Source organism: Cryptomeria japonica, chromosome 4, assembly GCF_030272615.1.
Source record: "Cryptomeria japonica chromosome 4, Sugi_1.0, whole genome shotgun sequence".
NCBI classification, from domain to species: domain Eukaryota; kingdom Viridiplantae; phylum Streptophyta; class Pinopsida; order Cupressales; family Cupressaceae; genus Cryptomeria; species Cryptomeria japonica.
In genome coordinates, this window is record NC_081408.1 from 454,211,075 (window position 1) to 454,227,370 (window position 16,296).

A 16,296-nucleotide genomic window follows, 5' to 3' on the forward strand; every position below is an offset into this window, starting at 1 on the left:
TGGGGAAAGGGAGGCCCATGTGGGTCTGCCCTTTTTGCCCTGCCTTTTGTTATTTTAAACAAAGAAAAAAATAATATAAATATAGTTTTTTAAAAATATATATATATATATATATATTAAAATTACTAATTTATTAATTAATGTATATATATAAAGATATATATATACTAATTGATATTTTAGTTTGTATATTTTTCTTTAAATATACGCATAAAGATATATATATACTAATTGATATTTTAGTTTGTATATTTTTCTTTAAATATACGCAAGGAAGTATTATTTTATTTGGAAAAATGATCATTGATCTTAGTTTCTTGTTGATGTATAATTTCCATATTTTGGAAAGCATATAATTGTTTTGCTAAAGACGAGAGTAGTTTATTTATTTCGAGCAAATATGGAATGCTGATTTTATTTTGGAAAATAAATATCAAATTTTGGTTAATTAATATATATTTAATCATATCTTTGTATGTTTTGTATATAATTATAATTATATTAATGTGTTTATGGTTTGAAAACTCATGAGGAAGTATTTAAATTATTTTTATGATGCAAAATGAATTATAGCGAGTTATTAAACCATGAGCAACATGTACCTAGACAAGGTAGACAAATTGCAATCTAATTAGATCTATTAGAAAACAGGATCGATTGTAATGTTTTAACGATATGGAAGAAGATTGTCTTTTCCGATTTATGTCTATGCATGTTTGATTTTCTGTATTCACATTTGCTTAAGAAATGGCAAGTCCTTTATTGTAAATGTTGGATATTGTCGCATGTTGATTTGGATACTTTCTTATGTTCTTGATCTCGAGTATTGACTATTTTCATGTGATGGTTATGTATCCAGTCATGTTCTTTATGCGAGTGTTGAATGTTGGTATGTGGTTGACCATAGCTGGTCATGTCTCTGGTCATAGTATTGTCAATCGGTGCACCTCGTATGAAGTCTTGTTTGGCCAAGTGGGTATTTTTACCGTATTGAACTTCGTATGCTTGTTCTGGTGTATTCCTTGGTTTAGGAGTTCATTTGATTATGGTCTAGTGTCATATGGGAAAATGACTTTTGAGTGGGGGTCGCGCCCAAAATGTTTGCAGGGTAACCCATCGAAAGTGTCTCTAAATAAGTGATAACCTAATAGCATATTAGAGAGTTTAGTTAGTGAAAGCACTAAGTAAGATAATTGTGCCTCATGCATGGGATGAGTGCTAGTACAGACTCAACATGCAATGAGAAGGCTTGAAATGGCAAACCAATAACCTTGTCTTCATGAAAGGATGTGTTGGGTCCACATGAGACTTGGATGGGCCAGAGGTTCGGGAAATATTGCTAGGGTAACCCAGTAGATGGGGCCGAAACCTATGGAGGCTTGCCAAGGTAGCCATACCAAGTTATGTGATGACACTTGTCCCTTATGTTCACTAGTGTGTAGTTTGAGTGGTCTTTGTTAGGAGCATTGTTGTGGAGTCATATATGGTTGTTTATGTCCTTGTGATTACTTGATATTCATGTTAGACCATGGGTTGCTTATGATGGGTTGCAAAGACCTAGTCTCGTGGGTGCTCCAGATGATCTTTTATAATTGCTTCTTATCATGTTCAGTTGGATCCTTTTCTTATTCAGGGATCATTCATGTATCTATTGGACCGATGTGTTCATATGTATTATTGGTTTATGAACGCCTTGATGGTAGGATGTAAATGATGTGAGCCTTATTTATTCTTCACCCTATTATTTATTAAAGGGATCTTGCAGTTGAGAAGACCCGAAGATATAGCCCACTAGGGGTGAACTCCAATATCAATCTAGTGTTATGTGGTGTTTATGTTCTTTTGTTTCCTTTTTAATTTAGCATGTATGGATGGCTTTATGGTTAAATGTATAATGTGGATTAGATGATGTTAATCTTAAATGCATGTATGTAGTTATCTTATTAAATGCAGTAATACGGATCATGAAGAATGCATATTTGAATAATGGATTGTATTCATTTGTTGATAATGCAATTTAAATTATGTAAGGAAAATTATAGATGTATGTCATATGTTTTAAATGTAAGATTGGTCTAAATGTATGGTTAAATCATAAGGGATGAACTTAATCATGTTATCTATATTTTTAACTTACCAAACAAATTTATCCTTTTTTAAAGTATTATCATGTCATTAAATTTAATATTAATTGGATTAATTAACGCGAGTTGAGTTAAGTGTTGTATTAAGTAATCACATTGGGAAACTCTTTAGATGTTATTTAAGTCTTTCGTTGTATAATCTGAGCTTATGATACCTCATTGCATCATTATGTTGTGTTTAATTTTAAAAAAATAAATATTTGCACTCTATTCTTGAGTTTTAGCTTTATCCCTTCGGGGTTTCCTGGCAGGGCATTACAAATACTCTGCAGTAGTATGTGTAGATATTACAATTGGGAATGCACATGCATTCAAGCACACTGCCTAGAGCTCACTGCTCAAATTACAATGACCCAGAAGGCTCCAACCCTCAAGGAAGGTTCACTACCTTACAAAAAGATTCGGACTACAATCAAGAAAGAATGAAATGCAAAAATAGCATCTGCTAATGCCTGATGACAGTTCCAGTCAAGCTCAAAATGTTTGCCCTTCACCAATATCTGCTCAACACACCACACCGAAAGATGAATTCACTTGTTCGCACATACACCACTCTTTGATAATGTAGACTCAACACCTATGACACCAAATTACATGAATATTACACCCATTTATATAGATCATCAACCTTGACTACAAGGTCGACCAAACCCATAACACTTAATTACAAAATTACATCACACGATACATAAACCAACCACCAAACCAATACAATGCCATAGACATTATATCATGGACCTAAATCAACTTCTCAAACATGCACCACCACTAGAATGTCACCATGAACAACCGCAACATGTTACACCACCAAGAATATTACATAACACAAAGAATATCACCAGATCATGAAGATTATCAAGAACTCGCACAACAATCAATGCGGACCACCAAGACAAATAGGACATGATTAGGAAACACCAACAAGAACATTAGAACCATCTGCAATAGTTGCACCAACACCACTTATGCAAATCTTCATCGATCAACATGCTAACGTTCAAGAACACTCAATAGTAGCAACTCAGATAAGAAAGATAGCTTCAGGAACACCAAATCACAAACCATTTAAAAAATTCTCCCAAATCCACAACACAAGATATGATCATATCAAAGCTCACCAAATCAAAAACCAGACTTTGCCAGCCCATTAAATAGAAAGACCAAAACCTCAAACCGGATCAAATGATAGGATCAAGTAAACTTCTGGATCACTAAAACAATTTTTTGCTATACCACAACATAGGAATATGTTGGCATCAATGACAACAACATATCCTATCAGTAGCAATGACCAATAATCTCCCCCTTTGGCATTGATGACAACATATAAATGTGAAAAAAAATCAATGCAAAGAAATAGACCAACATCAGCAAAATCCAACAAGCTCCCCCTAATATCATGCACACAAAGCTCCAAAGATAAAACAATTTTTCACATGCTTCTCTCCCCCTTTGACAACAATCCCAAAAATATAAGTTGATCAAGATTCTCTCCTCCAAACAACATAGTCACAGCTCTGAACAACTCACTAACTACTCCAGCTGAGTAGCAACATCAACTCATCAATCCAGATAAAAAGATAAGATTGTAAAGTCCACCAGATTGATGCATTTTAATGCAGCTAGTTCTCATCAAGAGGGGAAGAGACCCCTAATTTGTCTCTCAAATGTATCCATAGACAAAGGCTTAGTGAAAATATCTGCAATCTGATCTTTTGTAGATACATACTCCAATTTTACTTCTTCATCACTAACTTTCTCCCTCAAGAAATGATATTTAATTGATATAAGCTTAGTTTTAGAATGTAGTACCAGATTCTTGGAAATATTAATAACAGTTGAATTGTCACAGTAAATAAGAGTAGGCTCATCATACACAACTGTAATGTCTTTCAACATCTGTTTCATCCAAACTACCCAAGTACAATTTGTAGAAATAACAATGTATTCAACTTCAACAATAGATAAATATATAGCATCTTATTTCTTGCTCGCCCATGACACCAACTTCTTCCCCCAAAATAAATCTCCACCGATAGTGCTCTCCAGGTCATCTACATCACCTACCCAACCAACATTTGTATAGGCACAAAGCATAAAATCATCATTCTTCGGATACCACAACCCATAATCAACAGTTCCCTTCAAGTATCTGAAAATTATTTTAACAATAGTAACATGCATCTCTTTAGGTGGATTGTTGTCCATACAATACTTTCTATTGGAAACCAATAACACTGAGAGGGGGGGGGGTGAATCAGTGTTATACTGAAATGATAATTTTTAGCCTTATTAAAACATGCATACACCAACCGGTATACCGGTACATACATAATTGAAAGAAGTAAAGCAACCAATAAGCCAATCACATAAATGAGAACCATAACACACAGATTTATACGTGGAAAACCATGGTGGGATTTGTGACCCACAATATCAATTCACTCGCCATATGAAGAGATATTACAAAATATGAGGGGCCTGCACTTGCAGGAAGTCTTGCAGCCTAGAGCACACTGCTCAATCACAAAAGGAGCCTCACTGACTACATAAAATTCTAGATTACAATCTGAAGAAGTGTGAACTACTAAGATAGCATCTTCTATGCCAGTATACAGTTCTTGTTTAAGCTCTATTTGTTCCGGTTTGAAACCCTAAACCCTTTATCAGAATAACCCTTACATGAATTTCCTCACATACATGATCTCCCTGATATATTTTGTATCATATTAATTTCACATATCCATAATCTCCTATCATATGTCTCTTCTCTCTCAATCTAAAAAATGATCTATCAAACCATCCTATATACCCTATACAACTTTTCATGCCTTATGTTGGCTTACAAAGATATTTACAATATCAAATTACATGTCGACCAGATAACATAAATGCATAAACATTAAAATCAATTGCTGATGCTGGATCTAAGATATGTCGGCCTCCAATACTGATAACCTTTACTAAACCATGTCACCCTGCATTGCTGGTGACCAAGGAAATCCTTTTGTCCTGTCGATGCCGGTGTCAGTGGTGGTGCCGGTGAAGTATTTGTGAAGTGCTTGCTGGTACACCATAGAACCAAAACATGAAGCCGGAACACAATACCTTATTGCCATCAATGACAACATAGTAAAACCAGCCAATTGAATGTCAATTGCCAACAATCTCCCCCTTTGGCATTGATGGCAACACTCATGTGAAAAATGGTCAAGGTTTCATCTTTCGGTTTCATCCTGCCTTGCTCCCCCTAAGCTGAATATGCAAAATACTCCATATCTCCAAAACTCCATGACTCCATAACTCCCCCTAATGTATACAACTCTTTTTATTCTTTTTCACATCTATACTACTCCCCCTTTGACATCAATGCCATCCAAAAATTCAAAAATGAATGTCAAAGAATAAGTATTGTACAATGAATACCCCCAAAAATGTCTTACCGGAGCTTGACAAATTTCAATTTTTTTGGATAAGCCTTCTCCAATAACTCCACATAGGTGTCCCAACCGGTTTTGAATGTTCCGAAAATAGATATAAGTTCACTCAATAAATGTGCAAAAGACTCTTTCTCATTTACCTCTACCATTGTGGGCTTTCCTACCATATCCATGCAATCTTTGTTGTGTACATAGAGTGAATCCAACCGGGGACTCACCAAGCCTCTCAGACTTCTGGCTCTTCTAATTATTTTGTCTCTTTCCTTCTCAAGAACAAAGATTTGGTTCTCCAAAATTAAAATTTGACCATCAATTGATGTAGTCAATGAAATCAATCTATCAAAAGAGTTAGCTATACTTGCAATTTTCTCCTGAATCTCTTTTATCTTTTTATCCACATTAGCTTAATTATTTTAGTGTTACAACATACCCTATATATATATATATATATTTGTACATTGTTTCAAAGAGTTTTCTATTAGGATCAACTTCTCCTTAATCTTTTTATTCTCAGTTTCAATTACCTGATCAAATGCATCTCTCTTAGCCTGAGTAAATATTTCTAGTGCTTGTCGGTTTGATATTTTCTGTAAGGATTGAAAGTATTTTGAAATATGCTCAGTGATTACCTTAAGCTTGCTAGATGGGCTCACGTCATTTTCAATCTTACATTCTAGGACCAGTCTGTGTAGAACAGTGATTGATTGATCTATAATCCCTTTATTTGTGGATCCCTCCTTCATCAATTTTTGTGGTGCCATCATCACCAGTTCAGTGGGACTCATCTTTGTGATGTTTTTATTTTCTACCTATGAAGTGTCAATTGACAATAATAATGGACCAATAATCGGTTCCTTGCCGGATTCCCCTGCCTTCTTTTTTGAAGATTCTCCTCACTTGCACCAGTGGCTTCGCCACTTGGTGCAGTATGTGTAACTGTCAGTTCCTCTATAAGAATAGTAACCTCAACCTATACATTTGTATCCAGAGGACTAGTATCCTCAATATTAGTATCTTGTACAATATTAGCTGGTTCACTCTCTATATTAACCAGTATCTCAATATTTTTCTATACATCTGTATTTATCGGGGGCTCAATTTCCACTATCTTAATATTTTTCAAAACTAAGGGTGAAGTACCCATAATCCCCTTTCCTTTTCTTTCAACTGGGGTATCTACAGTGTCTGCCTTGGTTTTTGGTGAAGTAAAGAATCCCCTGTTTTCTCCAAGAAATTTAATCCATGCTTTTTAAGTCTCTTTTATTATTTCATTTACTCTTCCTAGCATCAAACTAGTTATCCTATGTTTACTGTTGAAAATTTTTCTATCTGCCACCTCAAGTGTCTTTTCCATTTCATTAGGAGCAATAGTAACACATATAGATAATAGCTCTTAAATTTTTATGTGTTTATCCTCTTGCATAACTGACAGTCTTCTAGCATCTAACATGTTATATAATTCAGCCTGTATTTGGTTTTCTATTTCTATTAAGGCTTTCTTGTAAATATCCAAGTATAATAGGACTGCTTCCTCTACCTCTCTTTGTGCATCCTCCTCTAAGTGATCATAGTAAAATTGAACATTCTTCAACATGCCATCTTTAGTGATTTCATCTACTAATTCTACACAAGTTTTAGGTGGAACCTTACCAGAATCAGTGTCATCATTCTTCTTCCTCTTTGCAATACTAGATGCAGCTGTAGGTGTAGCTTTAGGTGCTTGCTTTTGTGCTGGTATTTTGATTGTAACCTTTCTAACTAGTTTCTTCTTAGATTCTTCCTTTGTTTCCTCTAGTTTCTTCCTAATGACCCTCTTAAATGCAAACAGTGTGTCATCCTTAGATTTTGATTTTGCAGTAACAGGCTCAATATGAACTTCAAGATCCTTCCTCTTTCTGCCTTTCTTTGGGACAACATCAATTAGTACTTTGATGTCCTTTGAGACCTTCTTGTCTGGATGTTGCCCAACTGATGGTAAACTAGTGATTGCCTAGATGGCTTCCTTGCTGATTTTGTAAGGTCCGTTTAGCCATATAAATTCCCCATGAACTCTTCTTAGAACGTATCTGATTATCTCATCCTCAAATTCTGGAATATCCAGAATGTTGATAAACCCTAGGTCTTCAATATGCTTGAATGCCGGTTTCATCTTTCCAGATTTTCCCATCAGCTCACTCATATACATGCCCTTAATTTCTGAAGTTCCCAAGTCCTCGATGTGATAGTGAACCGAATCTTCTAGGGTAGCCACATGTGGGTGCCACTTGAAAATTGGTCTGGGGTAGTCCTCCACCTCTATTATAGTCGGGTTTGCAATAAAAATAGGGATAGATGATGATCCCGCTTCCATGTTAAAGATAAATACCTTTTGATCGCTCTCGATGAAAACCTCCAACAAATTCTTCTAGACGCTGGTGAGATAGCTCAAGAAGAAATCTGATTGCTTTGAATTGCCTTTGATCTCACTTAGTCGCTCTTAATTGCTTTGAATGCAAGGTGATTAACAATGAAGTGTATTCGACCTTTTAACCTTCGAGAAAAACCCTAATCTTCCATTGACATAAATGACTGCCAGTGAAAGATACTAGATCTCACTCATAACATATCCATGTTAGATAATCATCTTCAATATCTAGAACATCTTCCAGAACCTCTTCCTGGGCAATATGCAACATCTTCATAAATTTTGCCTACCCCTAAGGCATCTGCCTCAGTTACCGGATAAGCTCCCTGTCGATGTAGGAGCAGCCTCTTCTATCAGATAAGTAACTGGGACATTCCCATCTAATGATTGTTCTTCAATCTTCCAAACCCATCTTTGAGTATGATCATGTCAGATTTCACTAACCTTCTCTTTTCCTTTCTCATTTGATCCTCCATTACTAACCAGTGGATTTCTGCTTCTATAAAACTTAGCAATATGTCTAACCTCATTACATGCATAACATGTAACATTGTTCTTTTGAATTGCTTTGCTAAAACTGATGAAATTGCTTGACCTGCACTGATTAGCCATATGTCCAAATTTTCCACATGCATAGCATTTAACATTCATTCTGCAATCTTTTGTCTTATGACCAAACTTATTGCATTTAGAACATTTACCGGGAGTAGAATCAGGGTTTTGATTTGCTCTATTTCTACATTGCCTAGCCATGTGACCAAATCTATTGCAAACAAAACATCTACCATTTAATTTGTAAGCATTAAATTTCCTTACCGATGCCTTATGGTTTTGATCTTCATTAGCAGTACCGAAACTCTGTCCTTGCTCAAATCCAAGTCCACTGGAATCTCCAATCTATCTCTGTCTCTTCAATAACTCATCTAGATGTGCTGAACTAATTTTGAATTTTTCTTTGTACTCACTTGCAGTAGTTAAATCTTCTCTCAGAATTATCATTTGTCTCTCAAGCTCTTGCTCATTACTCTGGGATTATACCAAATCAGTTCTCAACATATCATTTTCATGAACCAACCTACCACATTCTTCAAATTTGTTCTTCAGGGATATAACAAGATGTTCTTCCTTCTTCTTTTTGTCCTCAATCTCCTTAGACATCCTCATAGTTATAACTTGCATTTCATTTTTCATAACCATGTTCTCCTGACTCAATTTCTGACATTGTTCCTTAAGTGCCTCTTTCTCTTCATCATCCTAACTTTGCAAAAGTTCCTTCCTCCTAGCTTGAACATATGATAGCCTCTCTTGTAGGACAAGAATGAATTCCTTAGCAGAATTCAACTCATCTTGTAGCTTTAAGTTCTTCAACCTTTCAACATCATAATCTTCAAGTGCCATCTCAAGTTGCTTCTCCACAACCATATTCATGGATTCTAGTTTCAAGATCTTCCTCAAGCTGTTAAATTTCCTCTGAGGCACAAGGCTCTGATACCAATTATTGGAAACCAATAACACTGAGAGGGGGGGAGTGAATCAATGTTATACCAGAATGATAATTTTTAGCCTTATTAAAACATGCATACACCAACAAGTATACCGGTACATACATAATTGAAAGAAGTAAAACAATCAATAAGCTAATCACATAAATGAGAACCATATCACACAAATTTATATGTGGAAAACCACGGTGGGATTTGTGACCCAACAATATCAATCCACTGGCCATATGAAGAGATATTACAAAATATGAGGAGCCTCCACTTGCAGGAAGGCTTACAACCTAGAGCACACTGCTCAATCACAAAAGGAGCCTCATAAACTACATAAAATTCTAGACTACAATCCAGAGAAGTGTGAACTGCTAAGATAACATCTTCTATGACAGTATATAGTTCTGGTTTGAAACCCTAAACCCTTTACTGGAATAACCCTTACATGAATTTCCTCACATACATGATCTCCCTGATATATTTCGCATCATATTACATTCACATATCCATAATCTCCTATCATATGTCTCTTCTCTCTCTCTCAATTTGAAAAATAATCTATAAAACTGTCCTATATACCCTATACAACTTTTCATGCCTTATGTTGGCTTACAAAGATATTTATAATATCAAATTACATGTCGACTAGATAACATAAATGCATAAACATTAAAATCAATTGTTGATGTCAGATCCAAGATATGTCGGCCTCCAATACTGATAACCTTTACTAAACCATGTCGACCTGCATTATCAGTGACCAAGGAAATCCTTCTGTCCTATTGGTACCGGTGGTGGTGTCGATGAAGTATCTCTGAAGTGCCTTCCGGTACACCATAGAACCAAAACATGAAGCTGAAACACAATACCATGTTGCCATCAATGACAACATAGTGAAACCAACCAATTGAGTGTCAATTGCCAACACTTTCTTCAATCTACATATCATGTATTGTTCATTTGATAAAGAAAATCCTTATGGTTGCTCAATGTAGACTTCCTCCTCAAGATCACCATTCAAAAAGGCTGACTTAGCATCCATCTAATAAACCTTGAAATTATTATAAGCAGTATATGCAAGTAACAATCTAACAACTTCAATTCTAGCTAATGGAGAAAAGGTTTCTTCATAATCAATAGCTTCCATCTGAGAGCATCCCTTACATACTGACCTTGCTTTGTTTCTTACCACTTCACCGACTTCATTCAGTTTATTCTGGAACACCCACTTAGTGCCAATCACATTTTTGTCTTTAGGTCTCGGAACAAGCTCCCAAATGTTATTCTTTTCAATGTGATTCAACTCCTCCTCCATATTTCTATCCAATTCTCATCCTTACATGCTTAAGCAACATCTTTAGGCTCAATCTTTGAAATCATACATATCTCTTCAACAACAAGTCTTCTCCTATTCATCACACCCTTGTTCTTATCACCAATAATATGATTCTCAAAGTGATTCAATTTTACATACCTCAAAGTCTTTGGATTATTCCGATTCTTAGGATCTTGAGGTCCTTCACCGGCAATAACAATATCCAAATTAACTGTCTCTACCAGATTGATTTGCTTTAGGATCTTAGTCTATGTAGGCTTAGAGACAATATCGTGTTCATCAATCTCATATCTACATGCTCTAATCTGCTTACTAAAACATTCATCAAATTTAACATTTTCTTCTACTATCTTCTTCAACCTCTTATTTTAACACCGATAGGCCTTGCTCTTAGTAGAATATCCCAAGAAGATTCGTTCATCACACCTTGCATCAAACTTTCCTATATCCTCATCTCTTTTTATATAACATTTGCTTCCCAAAACTCTGAAATATCTAACTATAGGAACCTGACCAAACCATATCTCATAAGGAGTCTTACCAGAATCACCTTTTATATGCACCCGGTTGAATATGTAAACAACAATTCTAACAACTTCCTTCCAAAAGGTTTACGCAACATTTCCTTGAATTAGCATCATTCTAGGAGCATCTAAGATTGTTGCGTTCTTCTTTTCAACAACTCCATTATGATGAGAGGTTCTAGGAGCAAATAACTGTCTTCTAATTCCATTCCTCTCATAGAATGTATCAAACTCACCGGACATGAATTCTCCTCCTCTGTCATATCTCAGACACTTCAACTTCAACCCTGTCTCAGTCTCCACCTTTGCTTTGAATATCTTGAATTTCTCCAATGCTTCTAATTTCTCCCTTAGAAAAGTCACCCACATCATTCTAGAGTAATTATCAATCAACAACATGAAATACATGTCACCCTACATGCTTCTCACTCTAGTAGGGCCACACAAGTCATTGTGCACAAGATCTAATAGTCCATTAGATGTTCTTGTTTGCTTCCCCAACTAACATTCTTTACATACCGGATTAGAGGGATTCACAATCTTAGGCAAGTCTCTAATAGTTTGAGTAGAACTTTTCCTTACCATACAATAAAATTTAACATGACACATCCTCCTATTCCACAACCAACCTTCATCTATCCGAGCAATCAAACAACTTTTCTCACCAACATTCAAATGAAAATATTACGTTTAGTTTTAGTCCCTGTTACAATCTCTACACCAGAGGCATTCAATATCTTGCATTTACCATTCTTGAATTGGAAATCATATCCCTTGTCAACCATCTCTCCAACACTCAGAAGATTATACTTTAATCCTTCAACATATAAGACATCATCAATGTTATTCTTACCATCAAAAGATATAGAACCTCTACCATGAATCACACAAACTTTATCATCTCCAAATCTTAGTATACCACCATCATACCTTTCCATAATTACAAATTTAATTTTATCACCTATTATATGATGTGAACAACCACTCTTAATTACCCATTCATCTTTCTCTTCAATCTTAGTAGCCAATGCTTTCTCCTCAACAATGCAGCTTGTAGGATTCATTGGTATTGGATCATCTTCTTTGATAGCAATAAACACAAACTCATCTCCTAAACTCCCATTATCTAATTCTTCATATGTCACACCTTCATCAGTAGCATAATAGAATTTCTTCTGATTTTTGTACTTCTAGTAGGGCTTGTAGGACTTATCATGCTTATCATGCTTCTCATATCTATCATGTCTTTCATGCTTATCATACCTAGACATTCTTTTAGGACACCTATAAGTAAAATGTCCTATCTTATTACAAGAGAAAAATTTCAAAGGTAACTTTCCATCATACTTACTGACTCCCTTAGGAAATGACCGGGAAATAAGTGCTTCGAGCTCATCCAACTCTTTCTACTATTCTTCCATCTCTCTCATCTCTCTTTCATATCTTGAAATCCTAGATGAACTCTCTCTCGGATCATACAGTTGCTTCCTAGATACAAAGGCTTTGAATGCAGTCTCAGATTTACCATGTGATTCTCCAAACTCGCTCAACTCAAATGTAGCCAGCTTACCAAACAACATATCTCTTGTCACAGTAGTCACACTCTGGATCTCATCAATAGCAACGACTTTAGCTTTATAAGCAGAAGGCAAGGATCTCAATACCTTCTTTCTAGGTATTATATGCTCTTGTGAATGATTCAATCCGACATATCTAGGTATTTCCTGTGTCGGTTCTGCATCTTCTTCATCAAGTTCTTCATCTTCTTCCTCACTGTCATTGCTTACCGGTTGAGCATCCAATTCTGCATTTATCAGTTCTTCATTATTCTTTTCTTCCGATTCAATGATCACAAACTTTTCCTCATTATCATCCGTTTCAGGTTTTGATCTGCTTGTACCTTCAGTCTTATCAAATAGATCATTAACTTTTACATTAGCACTTTCAACAATTTTCTTAGTTCTCTTATAGTAACATTTATATGCCTTACTCTTAGTAGAGTAACCAAGAAAAATTCCTTCATCAGATTTTGCATCAAATTTCTTAGTGTAGTTATCTCTCTTAATAAAACATTGACTTCCAAAGATTTCAAAATAACTTACACAAGGTGTTTTTCCATACCATAGCTCATAGGGTGTCTTATTCTTACCTCTCTTTACCAGTACTTGGTTTAAAGTGTATATAGAAGTACTGACCACTTCTCTCCAAAACATTTTGGATACATTACCCTGCAATAACATGGTTCTTGCAGCTTCAACTATTGTTCTGTTCATCCTTTCTACTATGCTATTCTGTTGTGGTGTCCTCGGAGCAGACATCTGTCTCTTTATATCCCGTTGATCACAATACTTAACAAATTCATCAGATGTGAATTCACCTCCTCAGTCTGATCTTAAACACTTCAAGTTCTTACCGGTTTCTGTCATGAACCCTATTTTTCCATAACTATTTAATTAAGAAAATAATGTTTATTTTTCTCAAATGAAATGGAAATGAAATGAAATTGGAATTGTCAATGAAATAAGATAGGAAATCGTATGCACTGAAATAATTTATTGTAGCGTCGTAAATTGTACGCACTTGCTAGGGTGGTACAATTTCACACCTAGTTTAGCACCTGCCTTGGCGCATTTTGCATTGCATTTCCCCTTTAGCACTTAATTAATTAAATTAATTAGGTCTAAGGTTCTATTTTATCATCTCCCATATCATAAAGTTGGGCCCTTTTCATTAAAAGTGTGCCCTTTCATTTTATTCTTCCAATACATCATTTAATCAAAAACCCTAATTAGGCCTTCTTTTGGACTTGGGGGCTTGATTTCGGGGGTCAAAACATCTCGAAATCACTTGTAACTTCGGGATTCTCTCTAAAATCATCATATCTGACGGCCCTGAAAATTTGGTGAAAAGTTGTCGGGACCATGGCGCCCGGAGTGCACACGGTCCCGAACATGTTTCTCAAAATTTTAGGAGCACGATCCAATCATAAAATAAAGCTTAACCCCAAGAAATTGGCAGGATATTCAATCTCTAGGTCGGCCAAAAGCTGGAATTAAGACCTAGGGTTTCATACATAAGAGCTCTCTTTCTTCATTAGAAAGGATCCGAATTTTGTTTTCAGGAACCTCATATGCAGCAAAAGAGCAGATCTTTGAAGACTTCAGCAACTCTCAACATTCATCCTCCAAGCATTCATCAAATCCATTCATTCACTTAGGGCTTTGAAGACATTGAAGAACAATAAGGGATCACCGACTGAAAATTGGCTTGTACCCCTCCCTTGGGGGTTGGGTATGATTTCATGTTGTTTTCATGTCTTTGCATAAGCCTCATTATATCACTTGTATTCATGCTTTAGATCTCTTTACATCTTGATTTGGAGCATTTACATTATCATTTGCAAGCAATTAGGGTTTACTTTCTAGGTTGCTCTAGTTTGCTTTCTTGCATTTTAGGATCTTGCACACACACAAGGTCTGCACACACACTACTTTTACAATACAACTTGGCTATTCGTGGAGGTGGAAATCACCAAAGCGGGGGTTTGACTAAGGCAAAACCCTATATAGCCGCCCACCATACCTTTTTAGATATAAGTGCAGGTTTCGGGATTCAGACGACGTCGCAAGTTGCAGATCCGACGGAAGCAGACGGAGACTGAACTTCACACCAAATTGTAGAGAAAAAGACCAGGACAGGGGTGTGGGGCACCCTGGTCCTGCCAGGACAGGGGCGCTGGGCGCCCTGGTCCTTCTGTCAGACAGCAAGTTTCAACATTTTTTTGACAGCTTTTCAGGTTGCAAAACAACAGTTTCAGGAGCAGAATCAGGATAGTGGCGCCCGCGCCCCCGTCCTGAACATTTTCACTCAGATTTTAACTACGGGTACACATCTGTATTCTTGTCTTGTCCTTGTGTTTACGGCTTTCCATTGTTTACTTTCAATTCTGCAATCTTGTTATTAGTTCATACTTGCACTTTGTGGTTAGGAATTGAACTTGCATCATTTTATCTTTCAATTACAACAAAGGAATAGAAATCCTAATAGGTAGCCCGTGGCTCTCTCTTCCACAAAAAGAAGTAGCCAATTGTGTGATACCTCTAGGCTCTTTCGTATTCCACAAATGTGTGTCAAAAGGTGAGGTTAGGGCATGTTTGCTTAAGTGTCACTTTTTCCCCCACACATTTATATACAATCAAATGATTAGTAATAATTTTTATTGCAAATTGGGATCATCATTGCTAATGAGCAACTGAGTGCAAGTGAATGTAGGAACTGGTGAACGCAGATGAAGGCGAGAACATGGTTCGGGTAGAGTTGTCTTAGCTCTTGTATTTCATTAGAATAGATGGAATCTCTCACACATCACATTAGGATTTATAATTTCCATAATGATGGATGATTTAAATGACCTTATTTGAATGTTTGTTTAAATTGAAAAAAGTAGTAGATTGATTTAAATGTTTACACATGTGCATTGATTGCATGATTTGAGCAGTGATTGAGTAAATCTAAGTTGCATGAGTGATTGTGAAATATTATGCTTTATTGCTAAAGAGATAAAATGTGTAAATGATTTAAAAATGAATATTGACTCTATGTTTATATGTTCTTTTTATTCAGATATGTTTAAATGTATGAAAAATCGTACTTATGAGTTTACTTTTGTAAATTGGATAATGGTATAATATATATGTATATGAGAAATTGATTCAATCATATACATATATATCTATATAGTTATTATATATCCAATTATCGTGAAATTTAATTACGTCATGAATTTTGTTTATAACTATACGTAATCATTTGAGATTAAATAAATATATATACGTATTACGTATATATATTTATATATGAGTTCCAATAATTTGATCATGTACTTATAAATACATGTGCAATTATGGTATATGTAAATAGATATATGAAATTAAATTATTTAATGAAAATCCAAT